The sequence below is a fragment of the Ranitomeya variabilis genome, chromosome 4 (assembly GCF_051348905.1).
Source record: "Ranitomeya variabilis isolate aRanVar5 chromosome 4, aRanVar5.hap1, whole genome shotgun sequence".
Lineage (NCBI taxonomy): Eukaryota > Metazoa > Chordata > Amphibia > Anura > Dendrobatidae > Ranitomeya > Ranitomeya variabilis.
Genome location: NC_135235.1, coordinates 86,465,666 through 86,486,997, shown reverse-complemented (window position 1 = coordinate 86,486,997; position 21,332 = coordinate 86,465,666). Strand labels below are relative to the sequence as shown.

General features: G+C 43.8%; 1 protein-coding gene across 2 annotated transcripts in view; it reads right to left on the bottom strand.

Annotated features, from left to right (window-relative positions):
* PCDH15 (protocadherin related 15) overlaps positions 1 to 21,332 on the bottom strand; it is a 2,374,726-nt gene that overhangs the window by 1,159,016 nt on the left and 1,194,378 nt on the right. The gene's annotated exons all lie outside the window — the stretch shown is intronic.

Sequence of the window (21,332 nt, the reverse complement as noted above, 5' to 3'; positions counted from 1 at the left end):
TTTCATGTGTGCCTCTTGAAGCCCGTATACATGTCCAGGATTTCCGAGTCATCTGCCGGGACATCGGGTTCGTCTACAGATGATTACGAGGTGAACGCTATTTTGGGGTGCAAGGTGGAACGTGGCAAAAAATTCTATTTGGTGGCTTGGTAGGGTATTATGATCTAGTGACCTTGGAGCCGCATGAAAACTTTCTCTGGAGTCGGTGGAACCTGTACTGACCGCAAATCCTGAACTAACACCGCAACTAGAAGTAGCCGTGGGGTGTGCCTAACAAACTCTAGACACCTCGACACAGCCGGAGGACTAAATACCCCTATAGATGGAAATAGGAATGCTATCTTGCCTCAGAGCAGACCCCCAAAGGATAGGCAGACCCCCACGAATAATGACTGTGAGTAGGAGAAGAACAGACACACGCAGGTAGAAAACAGGATTTAGCAAAAGAGGCCACTCTAGCTAAATAGGAAAGGATAGGGCAGATTACTAGGCGGTCAGTATTAAAACTCTTCCAAAAATATCCACAACAAATAATACAAAAAGTTCCACAATCTAACTAAAGACATGGAATGTATATCTGCCACTCCAGAGAATCCAACAAGACTGAGAAAATACTGACACAATCTAAGCTGGACAAGAAAACACAAAGAATAGCACTGAATTGTGAAGCACACAGCATGTGTGCCACAGGAAAAAAAAAAACAGACACTTATCTTTGCTGATTTGGCAGAAAGGCAGGAGGAACCAGTCAGAGGTCCTACACCTCCCAACAACAATTGACAACTGGCAAGGACTAATGAATCCTGCACACCTAAATACTCCAGTCAGAACTGCAATCAGCAGACACACCTGACCAGGACTGCAACCCAGGGACAACTGCATTACCACCTACTACCCCCGGAGGGAACCCAAAAGCAGAATTCACAACAGTACTCTCCCCTTGAGGAGGGGTTACCGAACCCTCACCAGCGCCCCCAGGCCGATCAGGACGAGCCAGATGAAAGGCACAGACCAGATCAGCAGCATGGACATCAGAAGCAAAAACCCATGAATTATCCTCCTGGCCATAACCCTTCCATTTGACAAGGTACTGAAGCCTCCGCCTCGAAAAACGAGAATCCAAAATCTTCTCAACCACATACTCCAACTCCCCATCAACCAAAACAGGGGCCGGAGGATCAACAGAGGGAACAACGGGCACCACATATTTCCGCAATAAAGATCTACGGAAGACATTATGGATAGCAAAAGAGGCCGGAAGCGCCAATCGAAAAGACACCGGATTAATAATCTCAGAAATCCTATAAGGACCAATAAACCGAGGCTTAAACTTAGGGGAAGAGACCTTCATAGGAACATGACAGGAAGACAACCAAACCAAATCCCCAACCCGAAGCCGGGAACCAACACACCGACGACGGTTAGCAAAACGTTGCGCCTCCTCCTGTGACAACACCAAATTGTCCACCACATGAGCCCAAATCTGCTGCAACCTGTCAACCACAGAATCCACACCAGGACAGTCAGAAGGCTCAACCTGCCCAGAAGAAAAACGAGGATGAAAACCAAAATTTCAAAAAAAAGGCGAAACCAAAGTAGCAGCACTAGCCCGATTATTAAGGGCAAACTCGGCCAATGGCAAAAAGGCCACCCAATCATCCTGATCGGCAGACACAAAGCATCTCAAATAAGTCTCCAAAGTCTGATTAGTTCGCTCGGTCTGGCCATTTGTCTGAGGATGAAATGCAGAAGAAAAAGACAAATCAATGCCCAGCCTAGCACAAAAGGCCCACCAAAACCTAGAAACAAACTGGGAACCTCTGTCGGACATAATATTCTCCGGAATACCATGCAAATGAACCACATGCTGAAAAAACAACGGAACCAACTCTGAAGAGGAAGGCAATTTAGGCAAAGGCACCAAATGAACCATCTTAGAAAACCGGTCACAAACAACCCAGATAACCGTCATCCTCTGGGAAACCGGAAGATCAGAAATAAAATCCATAGAAATATGCGTCCAGGGCCTCTCAGGGACCGGCAATGGCAAAAGTAACCCACTAGCATGGGAACAACAATGCTTGGCCCGCGCACAAGTCCCACAGGACTGCACAAAAGAACGCACATCATGTGACAACGAAGGCCACCAAAAGGCCCTACCAACCAAATCTCTGGTACCAAAAATACCAGGATGACCAGCCAACACAGAACAGTGAACCACAGAAATCACTGTACTAGTCCATCTATCAGGAACAAACAATTTCCCCACAGGACCGCGATCAGGTCTATCAGCCTGAAATTCCCGAAGAACCCGCCGTAAATCAGGGGAAATGGCAGAAAGGACCACCCCTTCTTTCAGGATGCCGACCGGTTCAAGGACCTCAGGAGAATCAGGCAAAAAACTCCTAGAAAGGGCATCAGCCTTAATATTCTTAGAACCCGGAAGATACGAAACCACAAAATCAAAACGGGAAAAAAACAAGGACCATCAAGCCTGTCTAGGACTCAGCCGTTTGGCAGACTCGAGGTAAATCAAATTTTTATGATCGGTCAGGACCACAATACGGTGCTTAGCTCCCTCAAGCCAATGTCGCCACTCCTCAAACGCCCACTTCATAGCCAACAACTCCCGATTGCCGACATCATAGTTGCGTTCAGCAGGCGAAAACTTGCGGGAGAAGAAGGCACACGGTTTAATCAAAGAACCAACAGAATCCCTCTGAGACAAAACTGCCCCTGCCCCAATATCAGAAGCATCAATCTCAACCTGAAACGGAAGAGAAACATCTGGTTGGCGCAACACCGGAGCAGAAGTAAATCTGTGTTTAAGCTCCTGAAAGGCAGAGACAGCCGCAGAGGACCAATTCGCCACATCAGCGCCTTTTTTCGTCAAATCAGTCAAGGGTTTAACCACGCTGGAGAAGCTAGCAATGAACCGGCGATAAAAATTTGCAAAACCCAAAAATTTCTGAAGGCTCTTCACGGATGTGGGTTGAATCCAATCATGAATGGCCTGAACCTTAACCGGATCCATCTCCATAGATGAGGGAGAAAAAATAAAGCCCAAAAAAGAAACCTTCTGCACCCCAAAGAGACAATTAGACCCCTTCACAAACAAAGCATTGTCACGAAGGGTCTGAAATACCATCCTGACCTGTTCCACATGAGACTTCCAATCATCGGAAAAAATCTAAATATCGTCCAAATATACAATCAAATATTTATCAATATAAGTCCGGAAGATATCATGCATGAAGGATTGAAAAACAGATGGAGCATTAGTGAGCCCGAATGGCATCACAAGGTATTCAAAATGGCCTTCGGGCGTATTAAACGCAGTTTTCCATTCATCACCCTGCTTAATACGAACAAGATTATATGCCCCCCGAAGGTCAATCTTCATAAACCAACTAGCCCCCTTAATCCTAGCAAACAAATCAGAAAGCAAAGGTAAAGGGTATTGAAACTTGACCGTGACCTTATTCAAGAGGCGATAATCAATACAAGGTCTCAAGGAGCCATCCTTCTTAGCAACAAAAAAAAAACCTGCTCCCAACGGTGAAGAAGATGGCCGAATATGCCCTTTCTCCAAAGACTCCTTAACATATCTCCGCATGGTGGTATGTTCAGGCACAGACAGGTTGAAAAGTCGGCCTTTAGGAAACTTACTGCCTGAAATCAAGTCAATCGCACAATCACAGTCCCTGTGCGGTAGAAGGGAACTGGACTTGGGCTCATCGAATACATCCTGAAAATCAGACAAAAACTCTGGAATTTCAGAAGAGGAAGAAGAGGAGATTGACATCAAAGGAACATCATTATGAACCCCCTGACAACCCCAACTAGTCACAGACATAGATTTCCAATCCAACACAGGATTATGTACCTGCAACCACGGGAAACCCAGCACGATAACATCATGCAAATTATGCAACACCAGAAATCGACAATCTTCCTGATGGGCTGGCGCCATGTGCATGGTCACCTGTGTCCAAAACTGGGGCTTATTTTTAGCCAAAGGTGTAGCATCAATCCCCCTTAAAGGAATAGGGTTCTGCAAAGGCTGCAAGGGAAAACTACAACGCCTGGCAAACTCAAAATCCATTAAGTTCAAGGCGGCGCCTGAATCCACAAACGCCATGACAGAAAATGATGACAATGAGCAGATCAAGGACACCGATAACAGAAATTTAGGTTGTACAGTACTGATAGTAAATGAACTAGCGATCCTTTTTGTCCACTTAGGGCGGACTGAAATGACATGAGAAGCGTCGCCACAATAATAACACAACCTATTCTGTTGTCTGAATCCTTGTCGCTCCGTTCTAGATAAAATCCTATCACACTGCATTGGCTCAGGATTTTGCTCTAAGGGCGACGCCACAGCACGCACAGTTTGACGCTCCCGCAAGCGCCGATCAATCTGAATGGCCAGAGACATAGAATCACTCAGACCGGAAGGCGTGGGAAACCCCACCATAACATCTTTAATGGATTCAGAAAGACCCTTTCTGAAAATTGCCGCCAAAGCATCATCATTCCATTTAGTCAACACAGACCATTTTCTAAATTTCTGACAATACAATTCTGCCGCCTCTTGACCCTGAGATAGGGCCAACAAGGTTTTCTCCGCTTGATCCACAGAATTAGGTTCATCATATAATAATCCTAAAGCCTGAAAAAAGGAATCTACATTAAGCAAGGCCAGATTCCCAGATTCCAGGGAAAATGCCCAATCCTGTGGATCGCCACGCATCAGGGAGATGACAATTTTAACCTGCTGAATGGAATCACCGGAGGATCGCGGTCTCAGAGCAAAAAACAGTTTACAATTGTTTTTAAAACCCAAAAATTTGGACCTATCACCAAAAAACAAATCAGGGGTAGGAATCTTCGGCTCTAAAGCAGGAGTCTGAACAATATAATCAGAAATACCCTGTACCCTAGCAGCAAGCTGGTCTACACGAGAAGCTAATTCCTGAAACATCCATGCTGGCACAAGACTCCTCAGCCACCCATAAATAAAGAGGGAAGAAAAGACAGAACAGACTGCAGAAAAAAAAATGGCTCATCACCTTTCTTCCCTTCTTCTGAGATGCATTTAACTCATTATGGGCCAGTTGTACTGTTATGATCTGGTGACCTTGGAGCCACATGAAAACTTTCTCTGGAGTCGGTGGAACCTGTACTGACCGCAAATCCTGAACTAACACCGCAACTAGAAGTAGCCGTGGGGTGTGCCTAACAAACCCTAGACACCTCGACACAGCCGGAGGACTAAATACCCCTATAGATGGAAATAGGAATGCTATCTTGCCTCAGAGCAGACCCCCAAAGGATAGGCAGCCCCCACACGAATAATGACTGTGAGTAGGAGAAGAACAGACACACGCAGGTAGAAAACAGGATTTAGCAAAAGAGGCCACTCTAGCTAAATAGGAAAGGATAGGACAGATTACTAGGCGGTCAGTATTAAAACCCTTCCAAAAATATCCACAACAGATAATACAAAAACTTCCACAATCTAACTAAAGACATGGAATGTATATCTGCCACTCCAGAGAATCCAACAAGACTGAGAAAATACTGACACAATCTAAGCTGGACAAGAAAACACAAAGAATAGCACTGAATTGTTAAGCACACAGCATGTGTGCCACAGGAAAAAAAAACCAGACACTTATCTTTGCTGATTTGGCAGAAAGGCAGGAGGAACCAGGCAGAGGTCCTACACCTCCCAACAACAATTGACAACTGGCAAGGACTAATGAATCCTGCACACCTAAATACCCCAGTCAGAACTGCAATCAGCAGACACACCTGACCAGGACTGCAACCCAGGGACAACTGCATTACCACCTACTACCACCGGAGGGAACCCAAAACAGAATTCACAACAGTAGGGTTATTGCCCAGAGGACAGGTCCTGGGAGCCTGCTGAGCACATTCAGGCTCCGCAGCTCATTGCTGCCTTTGAGCGTTGCAAGGTCCAAGGAGGGGGGCCCTAGGGGGGTAATGTTAGGTGCCGAGTTCCTGCCTCTGCACAGGGGGAATCTCGAACCAACTCCGCTGCAGTCTCCCATTCTTCTCCAGCCGCAGTGGAGTCTGCTCAGTGGAGACATCGGTCCCAGCGTCTAGCTCAGGCTGATACTGGATGACTGTTACTACTGCCCTTCAAGGCTCTGTCCTTGTAGCCAGCAATGTTCAGCAGCGAGCAGGTCTTTCTGGGACTAAGTCCTGCTTTTCCCTTACTGAGCATACCCTTCCATTGGAGGTCGGGGGTCACATGCTCAGGTCCTGTTGCGGCTCCTATTGGTCCATCTGGAAGGTCTTGTAGCACTGCCGCTATAAAAGGCCGAGTGGCCATGCGATAGTGTACTCTTGAAATCGTGTGTGTGTTGATGAGTGAAAGTCGTTCATGAATCATCGTATAAGGTGGATGTCTGCTCTCTAGCGCCCGGCTGAGCCATCAGCAATAAACACACGAAACAGCATCTAATTGCTGTGACCGCCAGTGCGGCGCCGTGCACTATTAGAGCGCTTTCCTATCCCAAGTCTGGATTGTTAGTGGTGTCCGCCAGTGTGGCACTGCATGCACTTTTGTGCATTTAAGTTATTTTTGCAGTTGTTCTGACACCCCAGTTGTGGTGTCCAGCGCAAGAGGTCTAGATGAAGTCTAATCCTGTGTCTTGGGATTGAGTTCTGAGACTCCTTGCTTGTGCTCTGAGTGCAGTACCGTGGCCCTGTGACGCAACAGGGTTCGCTTCCTTCACACAATGTGAAGTTAACCCATGTGTGTATCAACATTTTATTGCCATATAGTCCGCCATTACTTAGCAGCAGGTTCCATCTCTGCATGGTGGACCCCGGACTGCGAACGCACCATACCCTATTTTTCTAATTATTTGGTGCATTCCGCTAGCCCTAGCATATATCTCTGTGCTTTAATGGCATGAAAATTCAAATTTGGAAAATTGCGACATTTTCTAAATTTTTGCTAAATTTCCATTTTTTTCACAAACAAATGCAAATCATATCAAAGAAATTTTACAACTATCATGAAGTAAAATATGCCATGAGAAAACATTCTCAGAATCTCAAGGGATCCATTGAAGTGTCCCAGAGGTATTACCTCATAAAAGGACAATGGTCGGAATGTTAAAAATTGGCCTGGTTATTAACATGCAAACAGGGTAAAGGGGTTAAAATATTAAAGTTGTGCCTTTTTTCCCTAAAAAACTTTTAAGAATCTTAATAAAATATAAGTTGTGGTTAAACACTTCTTATCTCTTGACTGCTAAAGTTATGTTGGTACCAACGAGGATGTTGTATAATGCTTGGACTTATCACTCCAATGCAAAAAATGTTGCCAGCATTTTAGTTTCTTGATGTGTAGGGTTGAGCGACTTTTATTTTTATAGGATCGGGTCGGGTTTCACGAAATCCGACTTTCTCAAAAGTCAGATCGAGTGAAATCGGCCGGTCCTATAAAAAAGTCGGGGTCGGGGTCGGCCGAAACACGAAACCCAATGCAGTGCAATGGGATACTATGGTTCCCAGGGTCTTAAGGAGAGGAAACTCTCCTTCAGGCCCTGGGATCCATATTAAAGTGTAAAATAAAGAATCAAAATAAAAAATATTGATATACTCACCCTCTGACGCGCCCTGGTTGTAACTGCCAGCCTCCGTTCATAAGAATGAGCGCTTGAAAGTCCTTAGATGACGTCGCGGCCTGTGATTGGTCACAAAGCGGTCACGTGATCGCTACGTGACCAATCACAAGCCGTGACGTCATCTAAGGTCTTTCAAGCGCTTGAAATACCTTAGATGACGTCGCGGCCTGTGATTGGTCGCGTGGCGGTCACGTGACCGCTCACGCGACCAATCACAGGCCGCGACGTCATCTAAGGTCTTTCAAGCACTCATTCTTAGGAACGGAAGCTGCCGGTTACATCGGTAAGGTCCAGGCTGCATCGGAGAGGTGAGTATATCAATATTTTTTATTTTGATTCTTTATTTTACACTTAAATATGGATTCCGATACCGATTCCCGATATCGCAAACATATCAGAACTCGGTATCGGAATTCCGATACCAGATTCAGAAGATCGCCGACCTCATGGCCGACCCCACACAGGGGTCGGGTCGGGTTTCATGAAACCCGACTTTGCCAAAAGTCAGCGACTTCTGAAAATGGCCGACCCGTTTCGCTGAACCCTATTGATGTGTAGATTATTTTATATGTATTGTTTTCAAAACTGAAACCTGCTTAAGGGGTATTGTTGTGAATTCTGCTCTTGGGCTCCCTCCGGTGGTTGTAAGTAGCACTTTTGTGAATTCTGCTCTTGGGCTCCCTCCTGTGGTTTTGAGTGGTATAGCTGCTTCTTGGATTTAGTATCAGCAGCTGCTTCCACTGATCTTCTTTCTGCTCAGCTATTTTAGTCTGGCTTTATCCCTCAATCAATGCCAGTTGGCAATTGTTCTTGCCTGGAGGCACGGCTCTTGGATTTCCCTGACACTCTGACCCGTTCAGCAAAGTTAAGTCCTTACTTGTCCTTTTGCAGTCCACTTGTTGTGGACTTATTGTTCAGCACATTTATGTTTTGTTCATTTGTCCAGCTTATCAGTATGTATCTATTTAGCTAAGCTGGAAGCTCTGGTCTGCAGATTTTGCCCTCCACACCTTTAGTCAGGTGTGGAGATTTTTGCATATCTCTGCGGTGGACTTTTTCTAGTTTTTATTACTGACCGCACAGTGTTTCTTTCCTTACTGTCTATCTAGCTAGAATTGGCCTCCTTTGCTAAATCTTGTTTCATACTACGTATGTCATTTCCTTCTCCTCTCACAGCCAATATTTGTGGGGGGCTGTCCTATCCTTTGGGGATTTTCTCTGAGGCAAGATAGCTTTCCTGTTTCTACCTTTAGGGGTAGGTAGTTCTCCGGCTGTGACGAGATGTCCAGGGAGTGACAGGAACATTCCACGGCTACTGCTAGTGTTGTGTTAAGATCAGGGACTGCGGTCTGTATAGTTACCACCTGCCCAGAGCTAGTCGCATGTCGCTCCTAAATTACCAGTCCATAACAGGGTATGTGATGATGACCTGTCAAATAATGTTTGCCCATTACAATCTCATAACAATTGCAAAAATGGTATTTTTGTGATATGGTACCTTAAGCTTTGGAAATGCTGTTGTGAGTTATCTGGCAAATGTTATTTGGGACATGGTAGTATTTGCAAAGTATTTTAATCTATTATTTGGGTGCTGGAATAAAAAATAAGGGAGGATGGGAGTAGAACGCAAGGCAGAAGGAACCATACAACCTTATGCTAAGCCTAAAAGATATCAGAGCTTTTTTATTCTCTACAACTAAGGAATGAAAACAAGATAGTGTACATTATAAAGAATATATTTAATTTCATGATACATTATAAAGAAAATAGATACAAGATATTTTTTGTGGTGTGAATATAATGAATACATAAGATCATAAAGTCTCTTCACTTAAAAATAATGATCAAACAAATTATTAAGTCAAAGGATCTGAACAAAAGAAAGGATTAATGAATACATCAGATTTAATCTGCTTGATGAACTGAAAGATGAGAGCAGAAAAAAAGTCATTACTACCATAAAGTGAGATATATTTACATACAGATTATTGACAATTAAAATCCTTAGGGCTTGTTAGACTTAAAGAAGCCCTTCCATGAAAATGTTTCTTCATTAAATGTGTATATGTGTATAGTATGTAGAGTCAGTGTATTAATACAGTCACTTATTGCTGCTTTCTCCATGATCTAGGTCCAATTTTTCATGCTTCTCAGTGACATCGCCATAGTTCAGACCGTCCGGCTCTCTCTAGGCTCTATGCATAAGCCGTGTGTCTCTTTTACGATGAAAGCCTATGAATCCTCATTTCGATGCTCCATAGACTAACACTGTAAGAGCCACTTCCTGGTCACACAGAGCGCAGCATGACCTAGACAGTCTGCAGAGAGGTGACATCACTGAGAAGAGGACCAAATGATGCTGGACGCCAGAGAGAGCGGCGGTAGGTGAGTATATTAATACACTCGCACTGCACACCGTACACATACATGATTTTGTGCAAAAATATTGTGACTTTTGGTGTTTTCATATCAGTTTCAGCTATCTCTGTCAAAGTGGATAGAGCTGGGTGGGATGGGAGCAGGGCTTGGAATGCCAACACCCACTTGTTTAATTGATGATGAGCTATGGTATGGCTTGCACCACATATCTTATTCCAGTCCTAGCCTGGGAAAACATTTGTGGTGAGGCGCACCAATGCTCATGTTATTTTAGGCCGGGGTCACACTTGCGTGTGTGATTTGAGAAACTCACGCGAGTCTCTCGCATCAATACCCGGCACTCGGGTAATATATGAGTTTCACTTTTTGTATTGAAGAACTGAAATCAATTAACTTTTTGATGATATGCTAATTTTCTGAGAAGCCCCTGTATGTTCAGTGTAGTGATAATAAGAGCTCAGCTGACACTACTACAATATGCAGGATTTAAAAATTCTTACTTGTTATGGATTGTTATGACAGTTTGGTCTGCCATTTTGTACACCTACCACACCCTTCCAAAGTAATAGAGAGTTAGCCTGACAAGCATAGTATACTGTAATACAGAAATATGCATGTGCATTATATGAGAAATCAAATCCATGCATGGTCAGAGTCCTAAGGGGGACTTAAAAAATGACATAAAAGTAAAAAAAAAAACTTGTTTAAAAATTACAATAAAAAATTATTTTGAATGTGAATTATATAATAAAAACATAACAAAAACTATAATGTGATTTAATGTGTATACAAACATTGTAAACATTTTAAAATGCCAGTTGCATTATTTGTTAATTACACCTAGCAAAAAAATGGATGAAAAATTATCAAAAATTGTACGCACCTCCCATTGGTGCCAAAATATGATTATTCAACAAATTTGCATTCAGTGTTACTGAAGGAAAAACATTGTCTCTCAAAATATGATAATAGAAAACATGACATTTTATTAAAAGTGTTTTATTTTGCATAAGTATAACATTCGTAAAAAAAAACATAAAAAAACATAAAAGTTTGATATAGCCATTTTCATATTGAAACAATAAGTTAACCTGTAATTTATAATACAATGCACATTGACAGTTGTAAAAAGGAAATACATTGAAAGAAACCATTGCCGAAATTGTAAATTTTCTGTTTAATCCACTCCTTCACTCCACATATTAACAGATTTTGTCCACATTATACAGAATGTATCAAAAAATACACATGTGGTCAAAATTGTTGGTACCCCTCATTTATTGACAGAAATAACTTGAATCTCACAAAAGTAAAAATAAATTAAAAATCTATAAAAATTAACAAATGAAAGTCATACATTGCTTTTCCAGTAACTGTCAATGATACTTCTGCATCTCTCAACAAGTATTTTGGCCCACTCCTCAAGAGCAAACACCTCCAGTTGTCTGGTGTTTGAAGGTTGCATTTTCCAGACGTCATGTTTCAGCTCTTTCCAAAGATGTTCAATAGGATTTAGGTCAGGGCTCATAGAAGGCCACTTCAGAATTGTCCAATATTTTCCTCTTAGCCATTCATAGGTGTTTTCAGCTGCGTGTTTTCAGTCATTAACCTGTTGCAAGACCCATGACCTGCGACTGAGACCAAGCTTTCTGACACTGGGCAGCACATTTCTCTATAGAATCCCTTGATAGCCTTGAGATTTCATTGTACCCTGAACAGATTCTAGACCACAGAAGAAAATCAAGCTCACCACCTGCAATTCCACACTTCTGGAGCACGGAGAGTAACTGCACAGGGTACAATATCCAATGGAGAAATCAGAAAAATCCAGCTCACAGATGAAATCCAAAAAAGTGCATTTTATTATCCAAGGTACCTAAAGCAAAGATTAAAAATGCGTCAAAAGATGCCTGTATTCTCTTTTTTGTGAACACACAATTTTAATCTTTGCTTCATGTACCTTGGATAATAAAATGCATTTTTTTGGATTTCATCTGTGAGCTGGATTTTTCTACAGATTCTAGACACCCTGTGCCAGATGCAGCAAAGCAGCCCCAAAACATAACAGAGCCTCCTACTTGTTTCACAGTAGGGACAGTGTTCTTTTCCGGATATGCTTAATTTTTTCAGTATGTGAACATACAGCTGATGTGTCTTGCCAAAAAAGTTCCATTTTTGTCTCATCTGTCCATATGACATTCTCCCAGAAGCTTTGTGGCTTGTCAACATGAAGTTTGGCAAATTCCAGTCTGGCTTTTTTATGATTTTTTTTCATCAATGGTGTCCTCCTTGGTAATCTCCCATGAAGTTCACTTTGGCTCATACAATTATGGATGATGCGATCTGACACTGATGTTCCCTGAGCTTGAAGTTCACCTGTAATCTGTTTAGAAGTTTTTTGCTCTTTTGTTACCATTTGTATTATCCATCTCAGATTTGTCATCAATTTTCCTCCTGTGGCCACATCCAGGGAGGTTGGCTACAGTCCCATGGATCTTATATTTCTGAATAATATGTGCATCTTTAGTCACAGGAACATCAAGCTGCTTGGAGATTGTCTTATAACTTTTACCTTTAACATGTTTGTCTATAATTTTCTTTCTAATCTCCTGAGAAAACTCTTTCCTTTGCTTCCTCTGGTCCATGTTGAGTGTGATACACACCATGTCACCAAACAGCACAGTGAGTATCTGTAGCCCTATATACAGGCCCATTCACTGATTCCAAGATTGTAGACACCTGTGATGCTAGTTAGTGGAGACACCGCGATTTAACATGTCCCTTTTGTCACATTATTTTCAAGGGTGCCATCATTTCTGTCCAGACCTATTTCATGAGTTGTATTTTTTTTTTTTTTAAACTCTGTGGAAGCATTGTTGAAAAGCAATGTCTGAGCTTTATTTGCTCATTTTCATAGATTTTTAAATTATTATTACTTTTGTCAGATTCAAGTTTTTTCTGGGACCATTGTGGGTTTTTCTGTAATTAAATGAGGGGTACCAACAATTTTGACCACGTGTGTATGTGAACATTGTTTTATGTCTCATGATAGTCAGGACTATCCTAACTGGGTTACATATTAAGCTATTCCTCCATATGAGGCTCTTAAAAAGAATCTGTCAGTAGTTGCATGACTTATAAACTTACTTACCCTGGCGTGTCAGGCCTGTCATTTTCCATAACGAAATACTTAATACCTTAAAGCCAAGTCAGAAGTCTCTCATACAGCCAAATCAGATCTCATGCTTTGCACTGAGAAGGGGCAATATCCTGAAATATGTGTCTGAAAATTTATTTTTTTGGTTTGGCTTTTATTTAAGTTGTAGCAAAGCTCTTTAAAGGGTTGATATTAACTTTTAGAATTACTGCTTCCAATAAGTGGCCCTAGAGTTCAAGTCATCTTCCTCTCTAAAGAACCAATTTGCATAATTAATCCTATAGACTAGCACATTTCTAGTCATTCACCTTCCTACTCCAGCTCACCAGACTGCCATACATGTATGGAAAGTCAGAATTGGGAGCATTGAGCTAGCTCCCATCCAAATCCTGGCAGGTAATGGCTATGTGTTACAGCCAGAAGCTTCCTTTAACAATGACATGTGGAACCTGCTACTGTCACACATGCACCAGCATGAGGGCTCATCATTCTATACGGCCATCAGCACGCCTGTGATGTGACAGCAAGTCGCCCATGGGTTGCTAATACAGTCAGAGGTATCTCCGTAATCATACTGATGAGGAGAATCATATTGCAAGATAATCATTACAATAAAATTAAAATGTAAACATTAGAAATCAGTTTTTTTTTCACAATTTTTCTCCACTTGAATTTATTTTCCCGTTTTCCAGTACGATATGTGGTAATGTTAACTGTGTCATTCAAAAGAACAACTTACATTGTAAAAAATAAGCCCTCATAATAAATTTATGTGGACTGAAAACAAAAGAGTCATGGAAGAGGGGGGGAAAAAACTAAAATGTTAAAATGGATATTGGACTGGTTGTGAAGGGATTAAACTGCTTGCTGTTGGCTTTGACACATCTGGTCAGCCGGGAGATGGACTTGAGTTTGCTAAGAAGCCTTTTCCGCTCATCTGTTTCACTGAGACCGTAGCTCATGCTGTCAGCATGGAGAGGGGCTTAGGTCTGCTGGAGAATATTTAGGCTATGTGCGTTGAGTATTTACTTGCAGAAATTTCTGCAAGGTTTCTGCATCTTTTGGCAGGAAAAACGCCTTTTTGGACGCATTTATTGCATCCGTTTTTGGACACCATTGAATGCTTTTTTGAGCTAAAAAAAACCATGTTTTTTTAAAAGTTTTGTGATGTAGTTTCTTTGTTCAACACCACCTTTTTCATATTGATGCAGTGGCATCAGAGTAATGGGATTAGGGCTTGGTGTCAGCAGCTGTCATTGACACCTAGCCCTAGGCTTAGTAATGAAAAGATGTCAGCCCAACACCCTCATTAGTAAACTGATACGTAAACACAAGCACACACACAAACCTAAACATACATTATCACCAGCCTATGTAGGAGCATTAACAGAACGAACATACATAGGCTGTAACCAAACCGCAACTGTTAATTTTAAAGAAAAAAAATATGAAAAAAAATAGTGTGGGCTCCCGCAAAATTTTAATAACCAGCAGAGGGAAAGCCGACAGTTGAGGGCTGATGTTAATCTTCTGGGAAGGAGCAAATAGCCATAAGGTTCCCAAGCTATTAATATCAGCTCACAGCTGTTAACTTAACCTTTACTGGCTAGTTTACAGGGGGACCCAGAAAAAAATTGACTTAGGGTCCCCCTATAAAATCTAACCAGCAAAAACTAGGCAGACAGCTGCGGGTTGATATTAATATCCTAGGAAAGGGCCATGAATATTGGCTCCCTCCCAGACTAAAACATCAGCTCTTAGCCACCCCAAAAAAGGCGCATCTATAAGATGCACCAAATCTGGTGCATAGCCTTGTTCTTCATAGTTGCCCTGTAGCGGTGGCAAATGAGGTTCATATTTGTGGGGTTGATGTCACCTTTGTATTGTTAGGTGACATCAAGCTCACAGGTTATGAATACAATATAGAAAAAGAGAAGAAATGTAATTAAAATTTGATCTTTATTCCAATGTCTAAACATTCTTAAAATAATATTGGGTCACAGATAGTAATGACCCATTAATTCCAACATATGAATCAATGTAGGAGATGTACTGTTAATCAAAAGGCATTTTGACTATTGTCCCTACTAGTGTACTAGTCAAATATTTCCCCGGTGTAGCAGTCTGCCCTTAGAAAAACCCATCATACCGGCGAAACGCACGTCAGGGACACATGTCCAACAATAGAATCAATGTTAGGTAGTCAGGAACTCAATTAACAAGTATTCAGCAGATTAGCTAGACCACTAGTGCAGTCTGCACAGCAGTGTATCACAGTCTGTCATGGTGATTGCACACTCTCATCTAAGTTTGAGATCAGCTGGTGCGTGCTGCAGACTGCTACACCGGTGATCGTACACTGAACTCGGAATGTGTCTTACCTTGCTGAGATCAGCTGGTGTGTGCCTCTCCACACATATTGTGATCACGCTGTCGATCTGGAGCGATATATAGACGATACCATTGTCATCGCATAAATTCACAGGCAGTGGCTCAGAGGCAGAGTTCAGAGGCAGAGTTGTGTGCGTGCTTCACCATGCGGATAGCCTCTTTGCAGGCACTGATATACAATTAGAGTAACTGTGACTGTATATGTAAATTACATTTAATTGCTATCGCTGGTAAGAAGCACTACCGAATGAGCTAAGCAGCGCTTAATATTCTGGCGCTGCATTATAATTTACATTTAGCCCAATTCCCTTGGGATAACATTTGTTAATTTCAAACTTAGGGAAAGTTTGTCTGTTATGGTTTAGACTTAAGACTGCTTTTATTCTATGTGGTCATAAGTTAACCCCTTACTGACCTCGGACGGGATAGTACGTCCGAGGTCAGCTCCCCTGCTTTGATGCAGGGCTCCGCGGTGAGCCCGCATCAAAGCCGGGACATGTCAGCTGTTTTGAACAGCTGACATGTGCCCACAATAGCGGCGGGTGAAATCGCGATTCAACCGCCGCTATTAACTAGTTAAATGCCGCTGTCAAACGCAGACAGCGGCATTTAACTACCGCATCTGGCCGGGCGGCCGGATATGAGCGCATCGCCGACCCCTGTCACATGATCGGAGGTCAGCGATGCTTCTGAATGGTAACCATAGAGGTCCTTGAGACCTCTATGGTTACTGATCCCCGGCAGCTGTGAGCGCCACCCTGTGGTCGGCGCTCACAGCACACCTGCATTTCTGCTGCATAGCAGCGATCTGATGATCGCTGCTATGTAGCAGAGGCAATCGAGTGGTGCCTGCTTCTAGCCTCCCATGGAGGCTATTGAAGCATGGCAAAAGTAAAAAAAAAAAGTTAAAAAAAAGTGACAAAAATAAAAAAAATATAAAAGTTTAAATCACCCCCCTTTCACCCCAATCAAAATAAATCAATAAAAAACAAACAAACCTACACATATTTGGTATCGCCAAGTTCAGAATCGCCTGATTTATCAATAAAAAAAGCATTAACCTGATTGCTAAACGGCGTAATGAGAAAAAAAATCGAAACGCCAGAATTATGTTTTTTTGGTCGCCGCGACATTGCATTAAAATGCAATAACGGGCAATCAAAAGAACCTATCTGCACTGAATTGGAATCATTAAAAACATCAGCTCGGCACGCAAAAAATAAGCCCTCAAACGACCCCAGATCATGAAAAATGGAGACGCTACGAGTATCGGAAAATCGCGCATTTTTTCTTTTTCTTTAGCAAAGTTTGGAATTTTTTTTCACCACTTAGGTAAAAAATAACCTAGTCATGTTAGGTGTCTATGAACTTGTAGTGACCTGGAGAATCATAATGGCAGGTCAGTTATAGCATTTAGTGAACCTAGCAAAAAAGCCAAGCAAAAAACAAGCGTGGGATTGCACTTTTTTTTGCAATTTCACCGCACTTGGAATTTTTTTCCCATTTTTTAGTACATGGCATGGTAAAACCAATGATGTCGTTCAAAAGTAAAACTCGTCCCGCAAATAATAAGCCCTCACATGGCCAAATTGATGGAAAAATAAAATAGTTATGGCTCTGGGAAGGAGGGGAGCGAAAAACGAACACGGAAAAACGGAAAATCCCAACGTCATGAAGGGGTTAAACCAGGGGCGTAACTACCGCGGTCGCAGCGGTCGCCATTGCGACCGGGCCCCGCAGGTCAGGGGCCCCGGGCCGGCAGGTCTGAGCAGGGCCAGGCTGGCCATCGGGCACTTCTGGCAAATGCCAGAAGAGCCGATGCCAGTAGTGGGCCGCTGCACTGTTCCTCCCCCGGAACCCCCCCCAGTGCCGCCGCCGCCGCCGCCGCCGCATTTAACTATACCGGCGTCTATGACACCGGTATAGTTCAATGCAATGATGGGAGGAGAGAGCGTCACCTGACGCTCCCTCTCCCATCATTCCCCGCTCTGCCTCTGACAGTACACTGCGGGTGCGCGATGACGTCATATCATCGCGCACCTGCAGTGTCCTGGGCAGACTGCAGCCGCCAGGAGCAGCGCGGGCAAAAGGAAAGGTGAGGAGAGTTTTTTTTTTTTTTTCTTTTTAACCGGACTGTGGGGCCATTATCGGGGGGGGGGGATGAGATGTGGGCTGTGCTCTATATATCCCTGTGCGGGCTCTGCTGTATATACCCCTGTGGGGGCTGTGCTGTATATATCCCTGTGCGGGCTCTGCTGTATATATCCCTGTGCGGGCTCTGCTGTATATACCACTGTGCGGGCTCTGCTGTATATACCACTGTGCGGGCTCTGCTGTATATAACACTGTGCGGGCTGTGCTGGATATACCACTGTGCGGGCTCTGCTGTATATAACACTGTGCGGGCTGTGCTGTATATACCACTGTGCGGGCTGTGCTCTATATACCCCTGTGCGGGCTCTGCTGTATATAACACTGTGCGGGCTGTGCTCTATATACCACTGTGCGGGCTCTGCTGTATATAACACTGTGCGGGCTGTGCTGTATATACCACTGTGCGGGCTGTGCTCTATATACCACTGTGCGGGCTCTGCTGTATATAACACTGTGCGGGCTGTGCTCTATATACCACTGTGCGGGCTGTGCTCTATATACCACTGTGCGGGCTGTGCTCTATATACCACTGCGGGCTGTGCTGTATATACCACTGTGCGGGCTGTGCTGTATATACCACTGTGCGGGCTCTGCTGTATATACCACTGTGCGGGCTGTGCTGTATATACCACTGTGCGGGCTGTGCTGTATATACCACTGTGCGGGCTCTGCTGGATATACCACTGTGCGGGCTGTGCTCTATATATCCCTGTGCGGGCTCTGCTGTATATACCACTGTGCGGGCTGTGCTGGATATACCACTGTGCGGGCTGTGCTGTATATACCACTGTGCGGGCTGTGCTGTATATACCACTGTGCGGGCTCTGCTGTATATACCACTGTGCGGGCTCTGCTGTATATACCACTGTGCGGGCTGTGCTGGATATACCACTGTGAGGGCTGTGCTGGATATACCCCCTGTGCTGGCTGTGCTGTATATACCCCTGTGCTGGCTGTGCTGTATATACCCCTGTGCGGGCTGTGCTGTATATACCCCTGTGCGGGCTGTGCTGTATATACCCCTGTGCGGGCTGTGCTGTATATACCACTGTGCGGGCTGTGCTGGATATACCACTGTGCGGTCTGTGCTGGATATACCACTGTGCGGTCTGTGCTGGATATACCACTGTGCGGTCTGTGCTGGATATACCACTGTGCGGTCTGTGCTGGATATACCACTGTGCGGTCTGTGCTGGATATACCACTGTGCGGTCTGTGCTGGATATACCACTGTGAGGGCTGTGCTCTATATACCCCCTGTGCTGGCTGTGCTGTATATACCCCTGTGCGGGCTGTGCTGTATATACCCCTGTGCGGGCTGTGCTGTATATACCCCTGTGCGGGCTGTGCTGTATATACCCCTGTGTGGGCTGTGCTGGATATACCACTGTGAGGGCTGTGCTGGATATACCACTGTGCGGGCTGTGCTGGATATACCACTGTGCGGGCTGTGCTGGATATACCACTGTGCGGTCTGTGCTGGATATACCACTGTGAGGGCTGTGCTCTATATACCCCCTGTGCTGGCTGTGCTGTATATACCCCTGTGCGGGCTGTGCTGTATATACCCCTGTGCGGGCTGTGCTGTATATACCCCTGTGCGGGCTGTGCTGGATATACCACTGTGAGGGCTGTGCTGGATATACCACTGTGAGGGCTGTGCTGGATATACCACTGTGCGGTCTGTGCTGGATATACCACTGTGCGGTCTGTGCTGGATATACCACTGTGCGGGCTGTGCTGGATATACCACTGTGCGGGCTGTGCTGGATATACCACTGTGCGGGCTGTGCTGGCACCCAACACCATGTTGCAGTGCAGGAGATTCCTGCAACAGTCCGAGGCGTATCTAGGGGAAGCAGGGCAGGGGAAGGTGGGGGGGGTTGTGGGGGCGGGGGAAGGTGGGGGGGGGTAGGGGGGGGGCCCCATTTGGAAGTTCGCACCGGGGCCCATAACTTTGTAGTTACGCCACTGGGTTAAACCATAGGATAGGAGTTTTTAATGCAAAAAATGTATTTGACAGAAACATTATATGCTTCTTATGCCCTATTTCCTGGCATAATTATAGGGGATATATTTGACTAGTAATTTTGGGGGGACAATAGTCAAAATCCCTTTTGATTAATAGTACATCTCCTACATTGATTCATATGTTGGAATTAGTGGTTCATTCCTATATGTGACCCAATATACATCCTTCGGATGTATTTTAAGAATTTTTACACATGGGAATAAAGGCTACATTTTAATTAGACATTTCCTCTCTTTTTCTATATTGTATTCATTGTTATTTTGGTGGTGTACACCTATGTGTAACTTTATCTTGTGAAAATGGATCTATCAAAAGAAGCTCACAGGATAGCAATGGTGAGGCGTCTATAAGATACCTATCCATTAGTAACTCCATAGTGATATTGTATAAAAACACACCCAGAATAAAGTCCTTTATTTGAAATAATGATACAGACTCCTTTAATGAATCTTAATTAAACCATAGTCACTGAATGCCTAATCCATCGACACCATCTCCTGCAACAAAAATAAAATAACAAACCACAATATTCCTCACCTGTCTGCAGAGAAGATAATCCATAATGTCCCATGGCGATCCTCATGACTTTGAGAGCAGTAACTGATGTGACTACTCTCAAAGACAGCTGGCGATTCACTGACAGGAGGTAATCGCTGCCACAGTGTATCACTGAGCTGCAGTGAGAAAGTTCTCATGCAGCAGTGACATAAGTGAGAGCACCGGAGCTGATAAGCTGATGGACTCCGGTGAACTCTCTTACAACAACTACACTATGAGAGCAATTACCTCCTGTCAGTGAATCGTCAGTGGCCGGGCAGAGCAGTCACACCTCTAGATGTGATTGTTCTACACATGAGATTGCTGTGGGACACTCGGGGGTAGGGGGACAGGTGAGTATATGGTGGTTTATTATTTTATATGTTAAGGTGAGTATAATGTGCTTTTTTGTTTTTATTTGAACATGTATATAATTATTTTACTTTTTTTAACTGTGAGTGCAGGCATCGGCAGATGAAACTACGTCTCCCATCAGCAGCACCTGCTATCACTGTTAACAGTGATAGAAGACATAGCCCAATGTAAGCAATAGTCTCATAAGCCCACGCATGCTGAACTGCAGTAAGGTTTTTACTGCAGGTCACCACTGTGGGTCACAGTCAGAGCTGCGGGGTAATGATGACATTTGACAGCATGACCCCGCAGCGCTCTGACTGACAGTCTTACCAGTGGTAGCGTTACTGCCGATAAAAACCACCGCGCAGGTGTTTCACACACTGTTACACAGATGACAGCGCGGGAAACACCATCGGAAGCCGGTTAAAAATGCAAACAAAAACTCAGCAAATTCGCAAATATTTTAATACCTGCGTTTTTGCTGCAGATTTGACTGACTCAATTGAAGTCAATGGGTGAAAAACGTTGCAGAAACGCATAAAGAATTGACAGTCTGCAGGAAAAAACACACTGTAAATACTCAAAGGAAATATACTGATCATGTGCACAATACTACAGGATTGTTATTGAATTCGTTTGCCTAAGGATTCCA